Raw genomic sequence first — 13499 nt, forward strand, 5'->3', positions numbered from 1 at the left:
GAATCCTACTCGAAATACCACACACAAGGTTAGACTTTCTGGATTTCCATGAATGCCGCCATCAATTCTAGCTTATACCACGAAGATTCTAATTAAGGAATCCAAGAGATATGCGCCCGGTCTAAGGTAGAACGGAAGTGGTTGTCAGTCACGCGTTCAAAGGTGAGAATGATGATAAGTATCACGGATCATCACATTCATCATGTTGAAGTGCAATGAATATCTTAGAATTAGAACAAGCGGAATTGAATAGAAAATAGTAGTAATTGCATTGAAACTTGAGGTACAGCAAAGCTCCACACCCTTAATCTATGGTGTGTAGAAACTCCACCGTTGAAAATACATAAGTGATGAAGGTCCAGGCATGGCCGAATGGCCAGCCCCCATGAAAGACCGAATGGTCAAAAGAACTAGATAGTCAAAGACTTAGATAATCAAAAAGACGTCTAATAAACTAGTAAAAAGTTCTATTTATAGTAAACTGGCTACTAGGGTTTACAGAAGTAAGTAATTGATGCATAAATTCACTTTCGGGGCCCACTTGGTGTATGCTTCGGCTGAGCTGATCTATCCACGAGCTGAGGCTTCTCTTGGAGTTGAACACCAAGTTGTAACATGTTTTGGGCGTTCAACTCTGGTTTGTGACGTGTTTTTGGCGTTTGACTCCAGAATGCAGCATGGAACTGGCGTTGAGCGCCAGTTTATGTCGTCTAATCTCGAACAAAGTATGGACTATTATATATTTCTGGAAAGCTCTGGATATCTACTTTCCAATGCCGTTAAGAGAGCGCCATTTGGAGTTCTGTAGCTCCAAAAAATCCATTTCGAGTGCAGGGAGGTCAGAATCCAACAGCATCAGCAGTCCTTTGTCAGCCTTTTATCAGAGTTTTGCTCAGGTCCCTCAATTTCAGCCAGAAAATACTTGAAATCACAGAAAAACACACAAACTCATAGTAAAGTCCAGAAATGTGAATTTATCATAAAAACTAATTAAAACATCCCTAAAAGTAACTAGATCATACTAAAAACTACCTAAAAATAATGCCAAAAAGCGTATAAATTATCCGCTCATCAGTCACACAGAGCCTTTTCAAAGGTCATGGTGCCTATGGTACAGGGTATTAAGAATTTACCAGGATCTTATTTCTTTTGAGGTAAAGTTTGCTGAACCCATGTATCTAGTTCACCAATGAGCAAGGGAGGTTCACCTTCCCAAGTCTCATTACCAAACAACTTGGCATTCAGCTTCATGATAGCTCCTAGATATTGAGCAACTTGCTCTCCAGTTACATCTTCATCCTCTTCAGAGGAAGAATAGTTTTCAGAGCTCATGAATTGCCGAAGGAGGTTTAATGGGATCTCTATGGTCTCTATATGACCTTCAGATTCCTTTAATTCCTCAATAAGGAACTCCTTCTTGGTTGGGAGACATCCCATGAGGTCTTCCTCATTGGGATTCACGTCCTTCCCTTCCTCCTTGCATTCGGTCATATTGGCTATATCAATGGCCTTGCACTCTCTTTTTGGATTCTCTTCAGTATGCTTGGGAGAGTACTAGGAGGAGTTTCAGTAACTTTCTTACTCAGCTTGCCCACTTGTGCCTCCAAATTTCCAATGGTGGACCTTGTTTCACTCATGAAGCTTAAAGTGGCCTTAGACAGATCAGAGACTATATTTGCTAAGTTAGAGGTGCTCTGCTCAGAATTCTCTATCTGTTGCTGAGAAGATGATGGAAAATGCTTGCCATTGCTAAACCTGTTTCTTCCACCATTATTAAAGCCTTGTTGAGGCTTTTGTTGATCCTTCCATGAGAAATTTGGATGATTTCTCCATAAAGAATTATAGGTGTTTGATAAACCGCTATTTTATGGTATATATTATGTTTAATTATGTGGTTTTATCGTGATCCTTACCCACTTATTCATTAATTTAGCATGCATTTATATTTCCTTCCTGAAATTATTACATGGTTAAAAACTGCTTCCTAGAGACTTTTTAATTATGCATTTTAGTTCTCCTTTATCCCATTCGATGCCGTGATCTGTGTGTTAAGTGTTTCAGGCTTTATAGGGCATGGATGAGTTGGAGATTAGGAAGGAAGCTAGCAAAAATGGAAGGAACACAAGAAATTGAGGAGGTAATCAGCGAGAAGTGACGCGGCCGCATGGCTCACGCGTTCGCGCGAAAGAGAAAAAAATCGCAGTGACGCGGTCGCATGGCTCACGCGACCGCGCGGAATGGAAAAGCACAAGTGACGCAGAGGCGTGGACGACGCGAACGCGTGGAAGGGAAAAATGCGACTGACGCGTCCGCATGGATGACGCGATCGCGTGACGTGCGCGACCTGCAGAATCTGCAGATTCCGCTGGGGGCGATTTTGGGCCCTATTTTGACTCAGTTTTCGGCCCAGAACAACAGACTAGAGCCAGAGAACATGCAGAAACCAGAGACAACATTCATTCTACACAGTTTTAGTTTGAGATCTAGTTTTTACTCCTCCTCTAGGTTTTTCTCTCTACACATTGATAATTTTAGGATTTTATTTTTCTCTCACTTTTTGCATTGGGATATTGAGAAGAGTTATTACCTCATCAAGACTTCGTCATTCTAGTTTGTTTTCTTTACTTGGCTTTACTCTTCCATGTCTTTTGCTTTGTTAATTTTACCATTGGAATATTATTAGGATTTATTTAATACAAGGATTACTTCTATTTTTATTTGTTTATTTTGATTTTATTTATAATGTCTCTCTTTAATTCCTTTTCATATGTTATGAATTTTATATGCACAATGAGTGAGTAGTTCTCCAACTTCATGGGGAGTTGATTGAAAGGAACCAATTGAGTTGGAAGGCCTGAAAGAAAAATTGTAATTGGGTTATTGTTGGTTTGCCCTCTAGTTACTAACATCAATCCCTTTTAATTAAGTGGGTTGTAATTTGTGAACGGGCATAACATCCCAACTTGTTTGATTTTCCCTTATCTAGTAAGAGATAACTAAACAGGATAACCTTTGATTATCAATTAATCTGGAGAGTAATCCAACAATAGCGGAACTTCCAATTAATCAACTCCCAATCAAGGCTTTTATTTACATTATTCAAATTCTCCAATTTTATTTCCTGTTTACTCAACTCAAACTTTTTTTGAAAACATCTGATTAATAAGATAGCATACTTTTCTGCAACTCGTTGGGAGACGACCTGGGATTCATACTCCCAGTATTTTTAAAATTTAAATTTCTGTGACATCTTTCTAAATTGATAAGTGGATTTCTGGTGACTTAAGAACTATACTTGCAACGTACACATTTTAATAATTTTTAATTCACCAATTTCCGCATCATCAGTGTTTCCATAAGGTTCACCCATGTAATTTACCTCTGCCATTGCAGAGTTTTCAGGATCATAAGCTTCTTCTTCAGAAGATGCCTCTTTAGTACTATTGGATGCATTTTGCCATCCATTCAGACTTTGAGAAATCATGTTGACTTGCTGAGTCAATATTTTGTTCTGAGCCAATATGGCATTCAAAGCATCAATTTCAAGAACTCCCTTCCTCTGAGGCATCCCATTATTCACGGAATTCCTCTCAGAAGTGTACATGAACTGGTTATTTGCAACCATGTCAATAAGTTCTTGAGCCTCTGCAGGCGTTTTCTTTAGGTGAATGGATCCACCTGCAGAATAGTCCAGTGACATCTTTGAGAATTCAGATAGACCATAATAGAATATATCTACCATGGTCCACTCTGAAAACATGTCAGAAGGACACTTTTTGGTCATCTGCTTGTATCTTTCCCAAGCTTCATAGAGGGATTTACCATCTTTTTGTTTAAAGGTCTGAACATCCACTCTAAGCTTGCTCAGCTTTTGAGGAGGAAAGAACTTAGCCAAGAAGGCCGTGACCAGCTTATCCCAAGAGTCCAGGCTGTCCTTAGGTTGTGAGTCCAACCATGTTCTAGCTCTGTCTCTTATAGCAAAAGGGAAAAGCATGAGCCTGTAGACTTCAGGATCTACTCCATTAGTCTTAACAGTCTCACAGATCTGTAAGAACTCAGTTAAAAATTGGTAGGGATCTTCTGATGAAAGTCCAAGAAACTTGCAGTTCTGTTGTATTAGAGCAACTAATTGAGGTTTCAGCTCAAAATTATTTGCTCCAATGGCAGGAATTGAGATGCTTCTTCCATCAAACTTGGACGTAGGTATAGTATAATCACCAAGCATCCTTCTTGCATTATTGTTGTTGGGTTCGGCTGCCATCTCCTTTTCTTGTTCGAAAATTTCAGCAAGGTTATCTCTGGATTGTTGTAATTTAGCTTCTCTTAGTTTCCTCTTCAGAGTCCTTTCAGGTTCCGGATCAGCTTCAACAAGAATGCCTTTTTCCTTGTTCCTGCTCATATGAGAAAGAAGAGAACAAAAAAGGAAGAGGAATCCTCTATGTCACAGTATAGAGATTCCTTTATGTTAATAGAAGAAGAAAAGGAATAAGAGTGAAGAAGAATGAATAATCCAAACACAAGGGTGAGGATAGGAGCAGAGATTTGAGATGAAGAGAAGTGTTAGTAAATGAATAAATAAATAGAATAAGATGAGAGAAAGAAGTTTTTGAAAATAATTTTTGAAAAGGAGTTAATGATTTTCGAAAATTAAAGGTGAAATAAAATTAAAATTAAAATTTAAAACAATTAATTAATTAAAAGAATTTTGAAAAGGAAGGAGAAATTTTCAAAAATTAGAGAGGGAAAAATGGTTAGGTGGTTTTGAAAAAGATAAGAAACAAACAAAAAGTCAATTAGTTAGTTGAAAAAGATTTGAAAATCAAATTTGAAAAGATAAGAAGATAAGAAGATATTTTGAAATCAAATTTTTGAAAAAGATAAAATTTTGAAAAAAGATATGATAAAAAGATATGATTAAAAAGATATGGTTGGAAAAGATTTAATTTTTTTAAAATTAAAATTAATTACTTGACTAACAAGAAACTAAAAGATATGATTCTAGAATTTAAAGATTAAACCTTTCTTAACAATAAAGTAACAAACTTCAAATTTTTGAATCAATCACATTACTTGTTAGTTAAGTTTCGAAAATTTGAAATAAAATAAGAAAAAGATTTTGAAAAATTAAATTAAAATTTTTGAAAAATAGTAAGAAAAATGAAAAAGATTTGATTTTTTGAAAAAGTTTTGAAAAGATAATGTTTTTTTAAAAATTGAAAATTTGACTTGACTTACAAGAAATAACTAATTTTAAAAATTTTTTGACTAAGTCAACTCAAATTTTCGAAATTTTGAGAGAAAAAAGGAAAAGATATTTTTTTTATTTTTAAATTTTTAATGATGATTGAGAAAAACACAATTATGACCCAAAACATGAAAATTTTGGATCAAAACACATGATGCATGCAAGAACACTATGAATGTTAAGATGAACACCAAGAACACTTTGAGGATCATGATGAACATCAAGAACATATTTTTTTGAAAAATTTTTTATGCAAAGAAAACATGCAAGACACCAAACTTAGAAATCTTTCATGTTTAGACACTATGAATGCAAAAATGCACATGAAAAACATCATACAACACAAAACAAGAAAATTTAAAGATCAAACAAGAAGACTTATCAAGAACAACTTGAAGATCATGAAGAACACTATGAATGCATGAAATTTTGAAAAAAATGCAAGAACAAGATGAATATGCAATTGACACCAAACTTAAAACATGACACAAGACTTAAACAAGAATCACAAAATATTTTTGGTTTTTTATGATTTTATGAAATTTTTTGTATTTTCTTTTATTATTTTTGAAAAATATATAGGAAAAAGAAAATAAGAAATTCAAAATTTTTAAGAAGAATTCCAGGAATCTTTCAATGTTAGCCTAAAGCTCCAATCCAAGGGTTGGACATGGCTTAATAGCCAGCCAGCTTTAGGATGGCATTACATGTATTGAGGTGATTAGTTGAAGTCTCATTCCAAAAAGATTTGGATATGGCTTTACAGCCAGCTACCATTCAACATGCTTCATGAAACTCTAGAATCCATTCTTAAAAATTCTGAAGCCATAGAATGATTTATTTTTAATTAAAAAAAATTTTTCGAAAATAGGGATAAATTTTTTTTTTGAAAAATTTTTGAAAACAAAACAAAAATAAAATTACCTAATCTGAGCAACAAGATGAACCGTCAGTTGTCCAAACTCGAACAATCCCCAGCAACGGCGCCAAAACTTGGTGGCCGAAATTGTGATCTCTAATAATGGCATTCAACTTGGTATGCGTGTTTATAACTCAGCACTTTCTTCACAATCTCGCACAACTAACCAGCAAGTGCACTGGGTCGTCCAAGTAATAAACCTTACGTGAGTAAGGGTCGATCCCACGGAGATTGTTGGTATGAAGCAAGCTATGGTCATCTTGAAATTCTCAGTTAGGCGGATAATAAATGGTTATGGAGTTTTCGAATAATAATAATAAATAAACAGAAAATAAAGATAGAAATACTTATGTAAATCATTAATGGGAATTTCAGATAGGCGTATGAAGATGCTGTGCTCCTTCTGAATCTCTGTTTTCCTACTACATTCATTCAATCCTTCTTACTCCTTTCCATGGCAAGCTGTATGTAGGGCATCACCGTTGTCAATGGCTACATCCCATCCTCTCAGTGAAAAAGGTCCAAATGCTCTGTCACAGCACGGCTAATCATCTGTCGGTTCTCGATCATGCCGAAATAGAATCCATTGATTCTTTTGCGTTTGTCATCACGCCCAACAATCGCGAGTTTGAAGCTCGTCACAGTCATTCAATCCCTAAATCCTACTCGAAATACCACAGACAAGGTTTAGACTTTCCGGATTCTCATGAATGCCGCCATCAATTCTAGCTTATACCACGAATATTCTGATTAAAGAATCCAAGAGATATGCGCCCGGCCTAAGGTAGAACGGAAGTGGTTGTCAGTCATGCGTTCATAGGTGAGAATGATGATGAGTGTCACGGATCATCACATTCATCATATTTAAGTGCAACGAATATCTTAGAATAAGAATAAGTCGAATTGAATAGAAAATAGTAGTAATTGCATTGAAACTCGGGGTACAGCAGAGCTCCACACCCTTAATCTATGGTGTGTAGAAACTCCACCGTTGAAAATACATAAGTGATGAAGGTCCAGGCATGGCCGAATGGCCAGCCCCCCTGAATGATCAATAGTCTCCTAAGATGAATAATGGAATAAAACCGAGACCAAAGATGTCTAATACAATAGTAAAATGTCCTATTTATACTAGACTAGCTACTAAGGTTTACAGAAGTAAGTAATTGATGCAGAAATCCACTTCCGAGGCCCACTTGGTGTGTGCTTGGGCTGAACTTAAGCTTTACACGTGCAGAGGCTTCTTTTGGAGTTGAACGCCAAGTTGTAACGTATTTTTGGCGTTCAACTCTGGTTTGTGACGTGTTTCTGGCGTTTGACTCCAGAATGCAGCATGGAACTGGCGTTGAGCGCCAGTTTACTTCGTCAAATCTCGAATAAAGTATGAAGTATTATGTATTTCTGGAAAGCTCTGAATGTCTACTTTCCAACACCGTTGGGAGCGCGCCATTTGGAGTTCTGTAGCTCCAGAAAATCTATTTCGAGTGTACGGAGGTCAGAATCCAACAGCATCAGCAGTCCTTTGTCAGCCTTCTTATCAGAGTTTTGCTCAGGTCCCTTAATTTCAGCCAGAAAATACCTGAAATCACAGAAAAACACACAAACTTATAGTAAAGTCTAGAAATGTGAATTTAGCATAAAAACTAATGAAGTAGCTAGATCCTACTAAAAACTACTTAAAAACAATGCCAAAAAGCGTATATGTTATCCTCTCATCATTAGCCCCTTTTTTCACTTCTGAACACTTGCTTGTCTTTGTAATACTTTTTGGAGACTTTTTGATTTTTGTCTCGTCCCTTGCCACGAGACTTTTCTTTTTGTCTCGTCACTTGGCACCAGATATTTTTCGATTTTATCTCTTGTGCAACAGAAACAGAAATGGAGTAGAAGAGAGAGAAAATTACACCCAGATATATCCTGGTTTAGCTGCTAAGTGCAGTGCAGCCTACATCTAGTCTCCATCACAAAGATGATAGAATTTCACTATAATCATTCTTTATTACAAGCACCAATTCTCCCTAGGAATTACCCTTCCTATCTGGGACAAGTCTAGAATCTAATCCCAAACTGAACTTGACTTGGTCACTGCCAAGATTTCAACTGTAAAGTGCTAACCCAACTTACAAGGGAATTCCCACAGAATCATGAAACACAACACAGATGTACAAAGGAACTCTAAGGATATATATGGCTTTTTCTTTTAATTTTGCACTCTCTGCCTTTTTCCGCTCTATGGCTTTTTCATACAAATCTCACTGTTTACCTTTTTCCATGAGACTCAAGACATGACAAATTTAAACAGAAAAATACAAAATAGAATACATTGAAGGAGAAAAAAATCTGTAAGCTTAGGTAGCTATGAGAATCCTGTGCCTTGCACTCTCACTGCTTACTTCTAACTCCTTGAATCAAACCGTGACTGTTCACCCTTTTTATAGAAGGAGGAAGCTTTCACAGTTGAAACAAAAACCAAGCTTAACTTCTTTTCCTTCACACATAACCGGTTCGGCCAAAGAGAGAGAAGAGGTAACTCATGTAAAACCCAACATGCAAATACCTCTAGTTCTTCCTTGGTCATCACTCTTCATCAATTCGAGCGCTCCATCCTTGGCTTGCTCTCCAAGATAAAATTCTTGCCCTTGATGTTTAATGATGATGTTGGCTTCATCTGCTCCAATCTCTGCCTCTTCCATCACGTAGCCACCCTAGCTACCTTCTGTGGTGGTTGAGCAGAATCAGAGACAAGTCATCCCTCCAAGAATCTCCTCCTTGCTGGCCGAGATCTTTACTTCCATTTTTTGGTATGGAGAAGGTAAGATCTTACTACAAGTGATAAGAATCTCAGCCACAGCATACTTTATGTTTTTCTTTTTCGTGACATCATTTTGATAGTCTTGATGCATGTAGCTTCTTCTTCCTTTTGGTAGCTCAACTTAGCTTCCATAATTTCCTGTGATATGACCGAAGGAAGAAAGAAAGATTAGAGAGAGATAATTGCTCTTTAGTGAAGATAGGAAAGAGAGTGAGATAAATTAATTTGATTCGAAACCCAAGCCTAGAAGCGTGTAGTGCACTTAAGGCTATCACATTATTTCTCTACTTTCTCTTTCCATTTTCCAAGGTCTACATTAAGTATAATAGAACAAAATTTGAAATCCATTCAAAAGTGAATTTGATTTCCGTGGAAACATGCATGGAGCTCTTTCTCTCTATTTCTCAATTTGGACTAAGTTAATGGATCTTTCGATCAAACTTAGATTGGGCTAATTAACATCAATTTTGGCCCAATAATAATAATTCAACTTCACTTTGTTGATTATAATCTTTGAATCAATGCCGAGTAAAATTCACACTTGGGCTTGCATCATTTCTTTTATTTTTGTTCGGCCCAATAAGAAAACCCGCATCACAAAATTATTAATTAACATATGTTAAATGAGAATCAAATTAATAATTTTGTAATTAATTATTACAATAATGTTTGTTCATCATCAAAATAAATTTGAGTTTTCTAAACTCATCAGACCTATAGAAAAAAGGGTTTTTATTTCGAGGCCCAACAGTGGGGCCAATTGTTCTTGTGAAGGTTAGCCGGTGTATAGCTCGTTCGCTGGTGAATATTTGTGAGCTCTCCATCAGGATGAGATATACGTCGGCAATGAAAGAACAAGGGAGTGGGTACCTGCAAAAGGCATTCCGACGCTCAAGTCAATAAATGAGTAATAGATTTTGCAGAACGCAATGATTAGAACAATCTTCTTACCATTTCCTTTATATCTGAAAATGAAAAGTAACCGTTAAGTTTTCGAGTAATAATGTTTTAAGCGAAGAGTAATAACATACCTGACTTTTTGATACCCGTTTGAATGTCAGTTGTTGACCGCTGATTTATAAGGTTCATGGTCGAGTTATAACTTATAACCAATGTATAATGGTTGTATCAATAATAATAATAATAATAATAATAATAATAATAATAATAATAATAATAATAATAAGTGAGTGAAGATAATTATGGTGTCTTTTTCATGTCAAATACATATACATAAAATAAAAAATATTATTTACACGCTAAAATTAATTATCAAAATCAGTTATTATGTATTTATATATAAATTTATATGCAGTTGAATTTATTTTAAATGTATATTTTATATTTTAATATATATTATACTCTAATAATTAATTTTGGTGACTGATTTTAGTGTAAATTTAATATGATTAACACAAAATATATATATATAATTTACTGTTATTATTGGCCGCATGATGATAATATATACAACCGATATCCACAGCAAGATTTCTTTTTGGCGATAGTGACAAGCACACGCGAATAAATCTCAAGGGATTTGCGAAAAAGAAGAAGCTGATGAATTTTCATTATTATTTTTTTCCTTTTTCAATTATAATATATTTCTTACCGCATGTCACCACAAAAGTTCTCCAATAACCTAAAAATAGGTTGAGTTAATTAATTTTCGGATCAACTATGCTAGACAAAAAATCTTGGTTACGAAAATTCAAGGACAGTGAGTGATAGTAATGGAATCATCATGGTAGGTTTAGAAGGCAACAAACTAAATGTTGAGATATGATTAGTTTCTTGACAACTTGTTCGTAATAATAATCATGCAATAAGGACGTAAAGTGAGGAAGTACTATTTTTGTTTTTTAATATTTAGAGTAAATTTTTATTTTATTTTTAATATTTAAAATATTTTCTTTTTATTTTGTTCTATTTTAATTTTTTGGTCAAAATTTTTTTTGAAAAAAATATTTTTTTATTGTTATTTTTTCTCTTATTATTACGTCATTTTCATTCTCAAATTATTATAACAATTATTGTGACTACTATAATTATTTAGATAAAACATAATAAAAGAAAAGTATTTTTAAAAGAAAAAATTTTAATTTTAACTAAAAAAATAAAATAAAATAAAATAAATTATTTAAGAAAAAATATAATATTTCAAATACTAAAAACAAAATTAGAATTTAACAAAAACATTAACAACTAAAAGTCTAAAACAGTATTTTACTCTTTTCGTACGTTTCTAAGAGCTTAATTAATCATTACTTTGTCAAGCTTTAATTGACTGCTTTATGGCATGATTAAATTGGGATCTTTAATTTATTTCGAGAAAAAAAATTTTCTTGTTCCTTAATCATAAGGGTTTCACTGAATCTCTACCAACTTTAGACAAAGCATATAAAAGGATGCACTTCAATTCAAATCACAGTCCAATTAGCAGCAAACCATTAATTTATTCCTAATTCTTGGGTCCCATTGACCATTGTCCCTATGATGCGAGTGTTTCAATGGTTTAGAACCAAATTGGAGGGTTTTTTTTGTTTTAATCTTCATCTATTATTAACTAAAATGAAGTAGTCAATTGGAAGGGAAAAAAAAAAACACACCCTCAGTTTCTTTTTTTTTTTTATTTCGTTGGCTTGCACTAATTTTTCTCTTGCTTTTTGCTAGTGACTTGTGATGCTGGCGTGAAAGCACAAGCACAAGATAGTTTCAAGTCGCTTCAATTCACCCTTTTATATATACAATACTAATTGATGTATGTCTTGGTTCTAGGCATCAAAAGAAATATCCTTACTTTTTTTTCACCCTTATGGATGTAACATAAATTTGGGGCCTTTCATTGCTTCTATTCAACAATTGACACGCATCATGTGAAATTCGATTACTTTCCTCTCTTCTCTAAGCATGTGAGTGCTTTCATGCCTAATATTATGCTATGCTTCTTCAGTCTTCAATTCGACCCTAATAATATACAAACACAATTTTCAATCCATGCCTAAAATGAACTACGCCAAGAGGATAATATATCATTAGATTAGACAATTTTGTAAGAAGTGTAATAATAATAATAATAATAATAATAATAATAATAATAATAATAATAATAATAATAAAAAGTTTTTTTTTGTTGACATGACACTCATACATTGAGTTTAGAAATTATCTGTTTAGGTGTTGTCACTAAAAATTTTTAATATTTTATTTTATAAATTATAAATTTTTTATTTGCTTAAGTTGTTACTTTTTAAATTTTTAAATATGCTTATTTGTTTAAGTTGTTATTTTTTAAATTTTTAAATACATATTCTTATGTTGTTAGGTATTTAATAATTTTGAATATTGTTAAACTAATTATTTGTTTAAGTTGTTGAACTAATTATTTATAAATTGTAAATTATTTTCTTATATTGTTACTTTTTTAATTTTTAAATTGTAGTTATATATCATAATTTTGTTTATAGTTTTATCATCCTTTTAGTTAGTTGTTAGGGTTCATATTTTAAATTCAAATAAAAGTCAATTAGGTTTTAGAAAATTCATTTTCTTAGATTGTTAGATATTTAATTTTTAATATTATTGAACTAATTTTTAAAAAAATTATTTATAAATTATACATTATTTTCTTAGGTTATTACTTTTTTAAATTTTTAAATTATAGTTATATTTTATTTATAAAATCCATTTTATTTTTAATATTACTCTTTTATTTAAAAAAAATAATAATAAGTTTACATAATAACAATATTAATTCTATTTAAAAAACTAAATAGAAATATAAGAGAGTCTTTTTAATTTAAATTTACAGATAAATTAATTAAGTTCACGTAGTCATAATAATAATAATTCTATTTAAATAACTAATAAAAAGATGCTTTTTTATCTTTTGAACTGAGTGTAAATTAGTTTTATCGGTTAGGATTTATAACTAAGTGTGAATTAATTTTCACATAATAACAATAATAATTGATAATTATTCAATTAGTTTTGATATAACAATAATAATTTTATTTACATTATATTATCTTTTTGTTAGTTGTTAAGGTTTATATTTTAAATTCAAATCAAAATAAATTAGGTTTCAAAAAATTCTAGTTATGAGTCAATTATAAAAGTATGAATAGATGGGTGGGGAGAGCGAGAAAGAGCAGACGATGGTAGGATTTTCGGAGGCACAAGGATAGCGGATGGTGAAGGGGGTGACGACCACGAAGGTAGCGGAGAGATGGTGGAGATTCATGTCTCGAGGTTGGCGGATGGGTCTTGGAAATGGAAGAACGTCATGGAGGCAGGGGGAGGGTTTGGCATGTCTCTTGATAAGGCTTCTGCAGGAGTTAATGGGCAAGCTACACCACAAGGTTTAGGAGATGCAGAGAAGAGGGTGAAGGACAAATAACCTCTTAAGATGTCCTTCAAAGACAAGGTAGTGGGAGAAACCTCAGCTAGAGTTTCTCATGTGGCGGATGCTTTGGATGCGGATAGGATGGCTACGATCAAAGACGGGGAGATCCCTAGCGTGG

At 33.5% G+C, this 13499-nt stretch overlaps 1 non-coding gene across 1 annotated transcript; it reads left to right on the top strand.

The window, feature by feature from the left end:
• The first annotated feature begins 3758 nt into the window (after positions 1-3758).
• LOC130959238 (small nucleolar RNA R71) lies at positions 3759-3862 on the top strand. The gene has a single exon (XR_009078331.1). It is a non-coding gene; the product is annotated as a small nucleolar RNA R71 (small nucleolar RNA).
• The last annotated feature ends 9637 nt before the right edge of the window (positions 3863-13499 follow it).

The sequence above is a fragment of the Arachis stenosperma genome, chromosome 10, assembly GCF_014773155.1.
Source record: "Arachis stenosperma cultivar V10309 chromosome 10, arast.V10309.gnm1.PFL2, whole genome shotgun sequence".
NCBI lineage: Eukaryota > Viridiplantae > Streptophyta > Magnoliopsida > Fabales > Fabaceae > Arachis > Arachis stenosperma.